This window comes from Rana temporaria, chromosome 11, assembly GCF_905171775.1.
Source record: "Rana temporaria chromosome 11, aRanTem1.1, whole genome shotgun sequence".
Lineage (NCBI taxonomy): Eukaryota > Metazoa > Chordata > Amphibia > Anura > Ranidae > Rana > Rana temporaria.
The window spans coordinates 148,784,928-148,796,337 of record NC_053499.1 but is presented as its reverse complement, the minus strand read 5'-3'; the positions used below and the strand labels follow the sequence as shown (position 1 = coordinate 148,796,337).

General features: G+C 46.2%; 1 protein-coding gene across 3 annotated transcripts in view; it reads left to right on the top strand.

Moving 5' to 3' along the window:
• LOC120917850 (hepatocyte nuclear factor 4-beta-like) overlaps positions 1 to 11,410 on the top strand; it is a 67,990-nt gene that overhangs the window by 31,235 nt on the left and 25,345 nt on the right. The gene's annotated exons all lie outside the window — the stretch shown is intronic.

Here is an 11,410-nt window from a genome sequence, read left to right as displayed (position 1 = left end):
AAAAATACGGGGAATATATACATTGTCTTGAAAAAGTATTCATACCCTTTGCAATTTTCCACATTTTGTCACAACCAAAAAATCGGACATTAATGCCCCGTACACACGATCGGAATTCCGTTCAAGCTGTCTTGCATACACACTGTCAGACCAAAACGCGGTGACGTAAAACACTATGACGAGCCAAGAAAAATGAAGTTCAATGCTTCCGAGCATGCGTCGACTTGATTCTGAGCATGCGTGGATTTTTTCTCCGTCGGAGTTGCACACAGACTATAGGAATTTCCTATACGTTTTTTTTCTATCAAAAAAATAAATAAAACATGTTCTATTTCTAAACACAGACGGAAAAAAAAATGCGATGGGGCCCACACACAATCGGAATTTCCCATCATGTGTACGCGGCATTACTGACATTTTGTGGGATCCAGTGACACTAATACAGTGATCAGTGCTAAAAATATGCACTGTCACTGTCCCGATGACACTGTATGGGAAGGGGTTAAACATCTTGGGTGAGCAACGGATTAACCGTTACAAGAAAGAAAGGATTCCCCTAAGCGGACAAAAAGTATTGAAAAGTATTATGATTGTAACTAATATCTTTAGTAATACTTTCTGTATAGATATTAATGCCTTTAAAGTCTGCTTAGGGGAATCCTTTCTGCCTTGTAATATATTTTTCGATGTGGCATTATATCTATGAGAACACATTCACCGACCTCTCTATCCTCTCAAAGGATTAACTGTGTGCCTATCCAGTGTTTTAGTATGTACTATGTGGTGCTTTTACTAAGGGATGTGCTGGATTTTATTCCTTGCTTTGCAGCAGGGCCTCCATCAGGGGGGTACAGGCAGTACACCTGTAAGGGGCCCAGAGGTCCCCAGGGGCCCGAATGGCAACCCCCTTTTTTTTTGTAAGGGGCCGGAGGTCCCCAGGGCCCCCGGATGGCAACCCCCTTTTTTTTATTTTTTTTTATTAATTTAATTTTTAATTTTTATTTTATGTTTTTTTTTTTATGTTTATTAAAGTGCCCAGAGGTCCCCAGGCCCCCGGATTGGCAACCCCCCCTTTTTTTTTATAAAAAAAAACAAACTATATATATATATATATATATATATATTTTTTTTTTTATTAAAGGGTCCAGAGGTCCCCAGGGGCCCGGAGGTCCCCAAGGCCCCAGATGGCTAGCCCCCTTTTTTTTCAATTTTTTTATATATACATTTTTTTATTTCTCTTTTTTGTCCCAGAGGCCCCTAGATTGGCACCCCCCCCTTTTTTTTATTTATTTTTATTAATTTAATTTTAAATTTTTATTTTATGTTTTTTTTTATGTTTATTAAAGTGCCCAGAGGTCCCCAGGCCCCCGGATTGGCAACCCCCCTTTTTTTAATAATAAAAAAAAACTTTATATATATATATATATATATATATATATACATATATATATATATATATATATATTTTTTTATTAAAGGGTCCAGAGGTTCCCAGGGGCCTGGTGGTCCCCAAGGCGCCGGATGGCTACCCCCCTTTTTTTTCAATTTGTTTATATATATATTTTTTTTATTTCTCTTTTTTGTCCCAGAGCCCCCCAGATTGGCAACCCCCCCTTTTTTTTAATAAAAAAAAATATTTATATATATATATATATATATATATATATATATATATAATTTTTTTTATTAAAGGGTCCAGAGGTCCCCAAGGCCCCAGATGGCTACCCCCCTTTTTTTTTCAAATTTTTATGTATATTTTTTTTATTTCTCTTTTTTGTAAGGGGCCCAGAGGTCCCTAGGGCAACTCCCCCAATTCGTGGCACCCCCCGCTTCTCAATATATATTTTTTATATTTCTCTTTTTTGTCCCAGAGGCCCCCGGATTGGCAACCCCTCCCCCCCCCTTTTTTTTATAAAAAAAATATATTTTTTTTCAAAATGTTTATATATATTGTTTTTATTTCTCTTTTTTGTAAGGGGTTCAGGGGTCCCTAGGGCAACTGCCCCAATTCGTGGCACCCCCCGCTTCTCAATTCACGGCCCCCCGCTTCTCAATTTGTGCCGGCAGCACCCCCCCCCCCCCCCCCAGGGAAACAAAATAATCCAGTACATCCTTGCTGACTGGACGGAGCTCTTGCCTTGTTTCCTTTCTGTTTGTCTCCTCGCCGATCAGCGGATGCCACCGGACATTCATTGGCCAGCACCAGCTGATCGGCTTCTGCTGTGTGTATTCACACTGTGCGGCCAGCAGCGTGCGCGCCCCCCCCCCCTACCTGGGAGTGCTGGATCACGTACTAGGCACTCTGTCGCTTTTAGTCATATGTGAGGCGGTCGGCAAGCCGTTAACGAATGGTGTTCATGTACTTTGGAGACCGATATTGGCATCTTGAAAGACCTGAAAGGGGATATAGTCCGATCCATCCATCCGTCCGGGGTTTGTGCTAAAGTGCAGCATGGCCTCTGCAAATGTGTTCTGTAAAAGGCTGATTTACTAAATACAGAAAAAGGATCACCGCTCATGGATACCAATTAGGAATCTCCTCACCAAATCCGAAGTCACGGGTGCTGGCAATGCATAGGATAATGCAAAATGAAGGAAGGATTTCTGGACAGCCGCACTCCAAAACTTGTTGCTTTTATTGTAAAATGAAAAACATAGGATACATGCAGGGCCGGATTTGCTCTCCCTGCCGCCCCAAGGCCAGGTTCCGCAATGCACCCCCCTCCCCACCAACCGAACCACCACCCCCCCCCAAATCAATGGAGAATGGCAACCGGATGGCAAGGGCGGCACAGTTAGTTCTAATAGTTTTTATTTTGTAGCTTGTCGTTGACTTTTTTTATTTCTGTATAATTTTCTTATTATTTTTAGTATTGTTTTTCTTATTCTTTACTTTTTAATTACTTTTTTTATTTTAATAATTTAATTATTTCTTATTTTTTAATTTTTTTATCAATTTTTTCTTTCACTTGGCAATAAAGTTATCACACAGGAGAAAACAATTCCCTGTGTGATAGCAATTGGAGGTGACAGGTTCTCTTTATTGACATTGTCACCTCCAAAACAGGAGTCCTAGCACTGTGCTAGAACTCCTGTCACAGCTCACCCCTCTCATTGTGTACATCGGTGGCAGGGACAGTCACAGGAGACAGACTCAGCAGCCTGGGGGAGGACGGAGTCCCGAAGACAGAGCCAGTAGAGAGAGGTATGTGGGGGACGGGGACGGCAGCACACATCGCCGCAATCACTTAAGGAGCAAGCGGATTCCAGAAAGCAACTTGCCGTCCTTAACTGGCCATCGGGGGACTCAATGCCGCTGCCGCCCCATGATGCCCCGGGGCCTGGCCTTGGTGGCTTTGTGGGAAATCCGGGCCTGGATACATGCCACAGCAAGCGGGAAACAAGCTGACGCGTTTCACACTAAACTTTAGTGCTTTATCATAGCTAACAATGTTAGCTATGATGAAGCACTAAAGTGTAGTGTGAAACGCGTCAGCTTGTACCCCGCTTGCTGTGGCATGTATCCTGTGTTTTTCATTTTACAAAAAAAGCAACAAGTTTTGGAGTGCGGCTGTCCAGAAATCCTTCCTTCATTTTGCGTTGATTTACTAAAACTGGAGAGTGCAGAATCTGGTGCAGCTTTATATGGTAGCCAATCAAATGGAGCTTTTTAATAATAAATGGTGGAGGTTTCCTAAAAAAAATGGTTCTGTTGATGTATATTGCAACATATCAGGCGAGTTACAGACAGGTCCTCTTTGATTCTTGCAGGCCGTGTTTATTGTCGGTGATACGGGGAAGTCTGGTGGATGGTTTCATGACATTAACTTATACGGCGTGACCTTTGATACCATTAGTCACAGTTTATGATGGTTATAATTTATTAGCAGCCTGTAACTGGAACCATGACAAGTTCTCAACCCCAAGAGATCAGGACAACCCGGACTGTGACGGGACAAAACAAGAAGGCAATCAGAGGATAGGGAACATTTTCAAGAAAGGTCGTTCAAAGCCAAGGCTGGATCTAATACTAGAGAGCCTTCCTAAAAAATTATAATCTGTTGGCAAGCTGACGCAGTTTCCAGGCGAGATCATGCTGAACATGCGGCTGAGTCCTTCTTGATTTATTTAAAAAAAAAAACAACCGAAACAGAAAACAGGAAATGACATCACAACCCTGTAGTTCCTCTACAAAGAACATTACATTATACATGCATGTCAGCTGACACTGCCATCTGGTGGCATAACTAGTAATCACAGTGTAGGGCTTATTCCCGTGGGAGCCGCTGGTGATCACAAGTCCTCTGTTCTTCCACGACTCTTAACCACTTAAGACCCGGACCAAAATGCTGCTAAAGGACCCGGCCAGGTTTTGCGATTCGGGAACAGCGTTGCTTTAACAGACAATTGCCCGGTTGTGCGACGTGGCTCCCAAACAAAATTGGCGTCCTTTTCTTTATCGTACATCACGGGACACAGAGCGGCATATTCATTACTATATGGGTTATATGGAGTACCTTCAGGTGATGGACACTGGCAATCTCAAAAACAGGAAGTGCCCCTCCTTATATAACCCCCTCCCATAGGAGGAGTACCTCAGTTTTTACGCCAGTGTCTTAGGTGTTGGTCATGGTTTAGCTTGCCTCCACATCCTTGGGATTAAGGTGGGCTAACCGGTTCTGTCCAAAGGCCTCAGTGCTAAAGTGGTCAGCAACCGGACCCCAAACCATTGGGGTATAGCCCATAATGCTTTCTGTCACAGAGAGCTGGACCCTGGGCCCAGAACTTAGAAACCTTTGGGGGCCTAATGTTTCTGTTGCCAGGGTGCTATATGGGCCCAGGACAGTGGATCCTTCATAGGAACCCAGGGCCTGAAGGTCTAGACGCCCCACGGAGATAGGGGAAGATTGGACCTCTTGCTGTGCAAAGTCCTGCGGCATGGAGCAGGTAAGTGAAGGGGAAACTTGCGGAACTTGGTTCGCAGCAGGTTTTGTCTGGGGGAAGGACACAGCGGGACATGCCTATGGTTTATGCGCTGCATCTGGCAAGGTGAGTCACATATCTTAAGATAGGATGACTCTATATGTGTATATTCCCCATAATTGTGACCTCCCTGGTAGTATTGCAACTGGTGCTAGTAGCATTGAAAAGGGCCTGTGTGTATAGTGACAATTCTCTTTAAGAGAAGCCCCTGGGAATCTATTGAGGTTTCTTATGTAGAGAGTGAATGCTCTTACCTGCAAGCCTGCTCAGAGAGGTCCAGGCGGTTGCTGCAGAAAAATAAATGCCGCTCTGTGGATCCTGGCCTGGACGGCAGGATCAGCCTCTGACCTCCTCGTGGGCCTCCCCCCCCCCCCCCCCCCCCCGCCGGCGGGCGCGCGCGCGTCCCCGTGATATGGGCGCAATTTCGCGCCGTTTTTCTGAAGGGGAAGGGCGGGCCCGTAGGTAAAAGGAAGGGGCGGCCCTTCCAAAAGAGTTCCCAGCTCAGTGATGTGTTGGAACTGAGAGAGGAAGGACCAGAGCGGCAGAGTGGGGCGCCGAGGACACACAGTGGCCAAAGAATAGTATTACAGTCTTCAAAAAGACTGTCTTTCACCCTAAAGATAGGGTTTCTTTTTCTTTTTAGCAGTTTTTATTGGCAAATACTACTAAAGGGGGACAGAATGGTTTTTCTTTCTTTGGTTTAAAAAAAAAAAAAAAAAAAAAAAGAAACAAACCAAGATTAATAAGGAAAGGCATTTTTTTCCCCAGAAAGGGTTTGTGGGCAACAACTATTTATTTTCCCAAACACCATTAAGTAGCGGGCGTACCTCGGTATTGTACCATGGCATCTGGTTCGGAGGGTACAAAAGGTGGGGATTCCCCCAGAGGGTCCGGGGTCTCGGACAAAGTCTTACCGCTACTTTCCCCAGAAGGAGCCTTGGTGAGACCATCGGGATCTGGGGCTGGAGCTGGCACGGGTCAGTCCAACCCTAGGGTGGTCACGGACGAGGTACTGTCCACCTCTCTAAAAGAGATGGAAAAAAGAATGGAAAAAATGATAGCCAAGGCTATGCGGGGCAGAAAACGGAATAGATCTCCGTCGCCCGAGCGTGAACCCTCAGATGAGGAGGTCCCTTCCGCAGAGGAATGGGAAGACCTCTTGGACAAGGACCAAGTAGGTTCAGGGATCGAGGATCCGGGTACGGAGGAGTCTGGCGCAGCCTCCCAAGGGGAGAGCTGGTGGGTTCAAGTTTTAACAGACTTGGTCCATAGGACGTTCAACTTGCCAGTACCAGATCTCCAAGTATCAACGGTCTCAGCTTTGGGCTCAGAGCGCCTCAAACCAATGCGGTTTTTCCGATCCATCCTCTACTAGAGGAAGTTATGTTCCAAGATTGGGCCAAGCCAGATAGAATCTTTGTACCACCAAAGAGATTCTCTGCCTTATATCCTATGGAAGAGAAATTTTCCAAGAGATGGGCAGCCCCGGCTGTAGACGCAGCCATCTCATGTGTTAACAAGTCTTTAACATGCCCTGTAGAAAACATACAGGTGTTCAAGGATCCGGTTGATAAACGCTTGGAAATGCTACTTAAAACCTCCTTCACTACTGCAAGGGCAGTAGTGCAGCCAGCTGTGGCTGCAATTGGGGTTGCGCAAGCATTATCGGATCAAGCTAAGCAGATGCTTAAACGTATTCCTGCCCAGCAGGCAGAAGAATTTTCGGACGTCCCTAGGGCCATACGCTTTACGGTAGATGCGATTAAGGATTCGATCCAGCAAGCGTCACGTCTATCATTATCCCTTATCCATATGAGAAGACTCTTATGGTTAAAGAGCTGGGAGGCAGAGCCCCCATGCAAGAAGCTCCTGGTAGGGTTCCCCTTCCATGGAGGACGACTCTTCGGAGAAGACCTGGACAAATACATCCAGACCATTTCAAGCGGAAAAAGTACTCTTTTGCCCACCAAGAAGAAGTTTCGGGGGCCTGCGTTTAAACGACAGTACTCCCCTGGGCAGGGGCCCTCCAATACCAAACAGTATCGACGGCCTCCTGCAAGATCAAATTTTAACAAGTCGCAGGGACAGGCCGGCGCAGGCAAGAAGCAGTGGTTTCGCAAGCCAGCAAAGCCAGCCCCCAAGCCGGCCTTATGAAGGGGCGCCCCCACCCTCGAAGGTGGGGGGAAGACTGCGTCTCTTTACAGAGGTTTGGGAGGCCAGCATTCCTGACAAATGGGTACGGTCCTCCGTGGCTACAGGCTACAAACTAGACTTCCTAAAGTTTCCTCCTCCTCATTTTCAGGAGTCAAGAGTACCAAACGATCCGAAGAAGGGAGCCGCATTAATAGCGGCATTGAATCATCTACTCTCTCAGGAGGTAATAGTAGAGGTACCAGTCCAAGAACAGGGGCTAGGTTTCTACTCCAACCTATTCATTATCCCAAAGCCCAACGGCGATGTCAGGCCAATTTTGGACTTAAAAATGGTAAATGCATACCTAAAGGTCCGCTCATTTCGGATGGAATCCGTGCGGTCAGCAGTTGCCGCACTTCAGAAGGACGATTTTATGGCATCCATAGACATAAAGGATGCTTACCTTCATGTTCCAGTTTACCAGCCACATCAAAGATTTCTACGCTTCTCGGTGGCTCTACGTCATTTCCAATTCATGGCGCTTCCCTTCGGGTTGGCTACGGCCCCCCGGGTGTTCACGAAGGTCCTAGCTCCAATCCTAGCCAATCTAAGGATTCAAGGGGTCACAATCCTAGCATACCTGGACGACCTCCTAGTCATAGATCACTCGTCTCCTGGCTTGGAACAAGCAGTGGCCCTCACAGTTCAGTACCTCGAGAGGTTCGGCTGGGTCCTAAATCGAGAAAAATCAGCATTCCAGCCCACAAGGCAGTTGGAATATCTCGGCATGAGATTAGACACAGAACAACAGAGGGTGTTTCTGCCTCTGATAAAAGTCAAAGCCATCAAGGAATTAATTCTACTGGTTCTAAGCAAGAAGGAACCAACGGTTCGCCTATGTATGCGGTTACTAGGCAAGATGGTGGCCACATTCGAGGCGGTACCGTACGCCCAGAGCCACACTCGCATCCTGCAGGCAGCCATCCTGTCAGCCTGGAGCAGGAGGCCACAGGCCTTAGATATCCCTTTGCCGCTCTCATCAAGAGTCCGACAAAGTCTGTGTTGGTGGTTAGACCCTCAGAATCTACTGAAGGGGAAGTCTTTCAGCCCAGTGGCTTGGAAGATAGTAACCACAGACGCCAGCCTAACAGGCTGGGGAGCAATTTTGGATGGTTGCACTCGCCAAGGCACTTGGGCAAAGCCAGAGAAGCAGTTGCCCATCAACATCTTGGAGCTCAGAGCTGCTCGACTAGCCCTCAGGGCTTGGACGTCCAAGTTGCAGGGGTTCCCGGTGAGAATTCAATCGGACAATGCCACGGCAGTGGCATACATAAATCACCAAGGGGGAACCAAGAGTCAAGCCGCTCAGAGAGAGGTGAGCTTGATTCTCCTATGGGCAGAAGCTCATGTGCCCTGCATATCGGCGATATTCATTCCAGGAGTGGACAACCTTCAGGCGGACTTTTTAAGTCGCCAGACTCTGTTGCCGGGGAATGGTCTCTACATCCACAGGTCTTTCAGACACTCTGCCAGAGATGGGGAGTGCCGGACGTGGACGTCATGGCATCAAGACTCAACAAGAAGCTAGACAGGTTCATATCCCGCTCAAGGGATCCGATGGCCTGCGGAACCGATGCGCTGGTTTGCCCTTGGCATCAGTTCAGACTACTTTATGTATTTCCCCCGCTCCAGTTACTACCCCGCCTGCTGCGCAGGATCAGGGTGGAGCACATACCAGTCATCCTGGTAGCTCCAGCATGGCCCAGAAGGGCATGGTATTCACTAATCCTAAAGATGGTAGTGGGAGACCCTTGGACTCTTCCTCTACGGCCAGACCTGCTATCGCAAGGTCCGATCCTCCACCCTGCCTTACGGCATCTAAATTTGACGGCCTGGAAGCTGAATCCCTGATTCTCAGGGGTAGAGGTCTGTCTCAGAAAGTAATCTCTACCCTAATCAGAGCCAGGAAACCGGTCTCTAGGGTGATTTATTACAGGGTCTGGAAGGCCTATGTAGGCTGGTGTGAGTCCAAGCGATGGCTTTCTCGCAAGTTTACCATCGATAGAGTATTAAGTTTTCTCCAGCTAGGAGTGGATAAAGGACTGGCATTAAGCACAATCAAAGGACAGATTTCAGCTTTGTCAGTATGGTTTCAGCGGCCGCTGGCCACCCACTCGCTAGTTAAGACCTTCCTTCAAGGGGTCTTACGTATTAATCCTCCAGTTAAATCCCCGCTTTGTCCGTGGGATCTAAATCTTGTTCTGTCAAGTTTACAGAAACAACCTTTTGAGCCGTTGGCTGAAATTCCTTTGGTTCTACTGACAAGGAAGTTAGTATTTTTGGTCGCCATAGTTTCCGCCAGAAGAGTATCGGAACTGGCAGCCTTATCCTGTAAGGAACCATATCTTATTTTGCATAAGGACAGGGTCGTTCTCCGCCCTCATCCTTCCTTCCTACCAAAGGTTATATCCAGTTTTCATCTAAACCAGGATTTGGTATTACCATCCTTCTTTCCTAAACCTACTTCCAGAAAGGAAGGGTTGCTGCATACCTTGGATATTGTCAGGGCCATGAAGGCCTATCTTAAAGCTACAGAGAAGATCCGGAAAACAGAGGTGTTGTTCATTTTACCGGATGGGCCCAAGAAGGGGCAGGCAGCTGCAAAATACACCATCTCGAGGTGGATTAAACAGTTAATCACTCAGGCCTACGGCTTGAAAGGGTTGCCTCCTCCGTTATCATTAAAGGCTCATTCTACTAGGGCCATGGGCGCCTCCTGGGCAGCACACCACCAGATCTCTATGGCTCAAGTTTGCAAGGCGGCAACCTGGTCTTCTGTCCACACGTTTACAAAATTCTACCAGTTGGACGTAAGAAGGAATTCTGATACAGCCTTTGGGCAGGCAGTGCTGCAGGCTGCAGTTTGAGACCCTCGGATTCCGGGGGGCTCCCTTTTGAGTTAAATTTAAAAAATTTATTTTTTCTCAACTAAGTTGGATTTATTATGATTTGAGTATATCTCTAAATTAAATCCTTTTGTCTTAGGAAGATGTTCTCCCTCCCCTCATTGTAAGCATTGCTTTGGGACATCCCATATAGTAATGAATATGCCGCTCTGTGTCCCGTGATGTACGATAAAGAAAAAGAGATTTTTAATACAGCTTACCTGTAAAATCTTTTTCTTGGAGTACATCACGGGACACAGAGCTCCCACCCCTCTTTTGGGGACCATTTTGGGAGGCATACTGCTTGCTACAAAACTGAGGTACTCCTCCTATGGGAGGGGGTTATATAGGGAGGGGCACTTCCTGTTTTTGAGATTGCCAGTGTCCATCACCTGAAGGTACTCCATATAACCCACATAGTAATGAATATGCCGCTCTGTGTCCCGTGATGTACTCCAAGAAAAAGATTTTACAGGTAAGCTGTATTAAAAATCTCTTTTTTCCCCACAAATAAAGCTTTCTTTTAGTTGGTATTTGATCACCTCTGCGGTTTTTATTTTTTGCGCTATAAACAAAAATAGAGCGACAATTTTGAAAAAAATGCAATATTTTTTACTTTTTGCTATAATAAATATCCCCCAAAAATATATATAAAAACATTTTTTTCCTCAGTTTAGGCCGATACGTATTCTTCTATCTATTTTGGGTAAAAAAAAACGCAATAAGCGTTTATCGGTTGGTTTGCGCAAAATTTATAGCGTTTACAAAATAGGGGATAGTTTTATTTAATTTTTATTAATATTTTTTTTTTTACTACTTATGGCTGTGATCATCGATTTTTTTTGTGACTGCGACATTATGGCGGACACTTCGGACAATTTTGACACATTTTTGGGACCATTGTCATTTTCACAGCAAAAAATGCATTTAAAATGCATTGTTTATTGTGAAAATGACAGTTGCAGTTTGGGAGTTAACCACAGGGGGCGCTGTAGGGGTTATGTGTGACCTCATATGTGTTTCTAACTGTAGGGGGTGTGGCTGTAGGTGTGACGTCATCGATTATGCATCCCTATAAAAGGGATCACACGATCGATGACAGCGCCACATTGAAGAACGGGGAAGCTGTGTTTACACACGGCTCTCCCCGTTCTTCAGCTCCGGGGACCGATCGCCGGACTCCAGCGGTGATCGGGTCCGCGGATCCCACGGTCCCGGTCACGGAGCTTCGAGCCGGGTCGTGCGTGCCAGACAACACCACAGCACATACAGGTACGTGCTTGTGCCCAGCCGTGCCATTCTGCCGACGTATATGTGCAGGAGGCGGTCCTTAAGTGGTTAAAACCGTT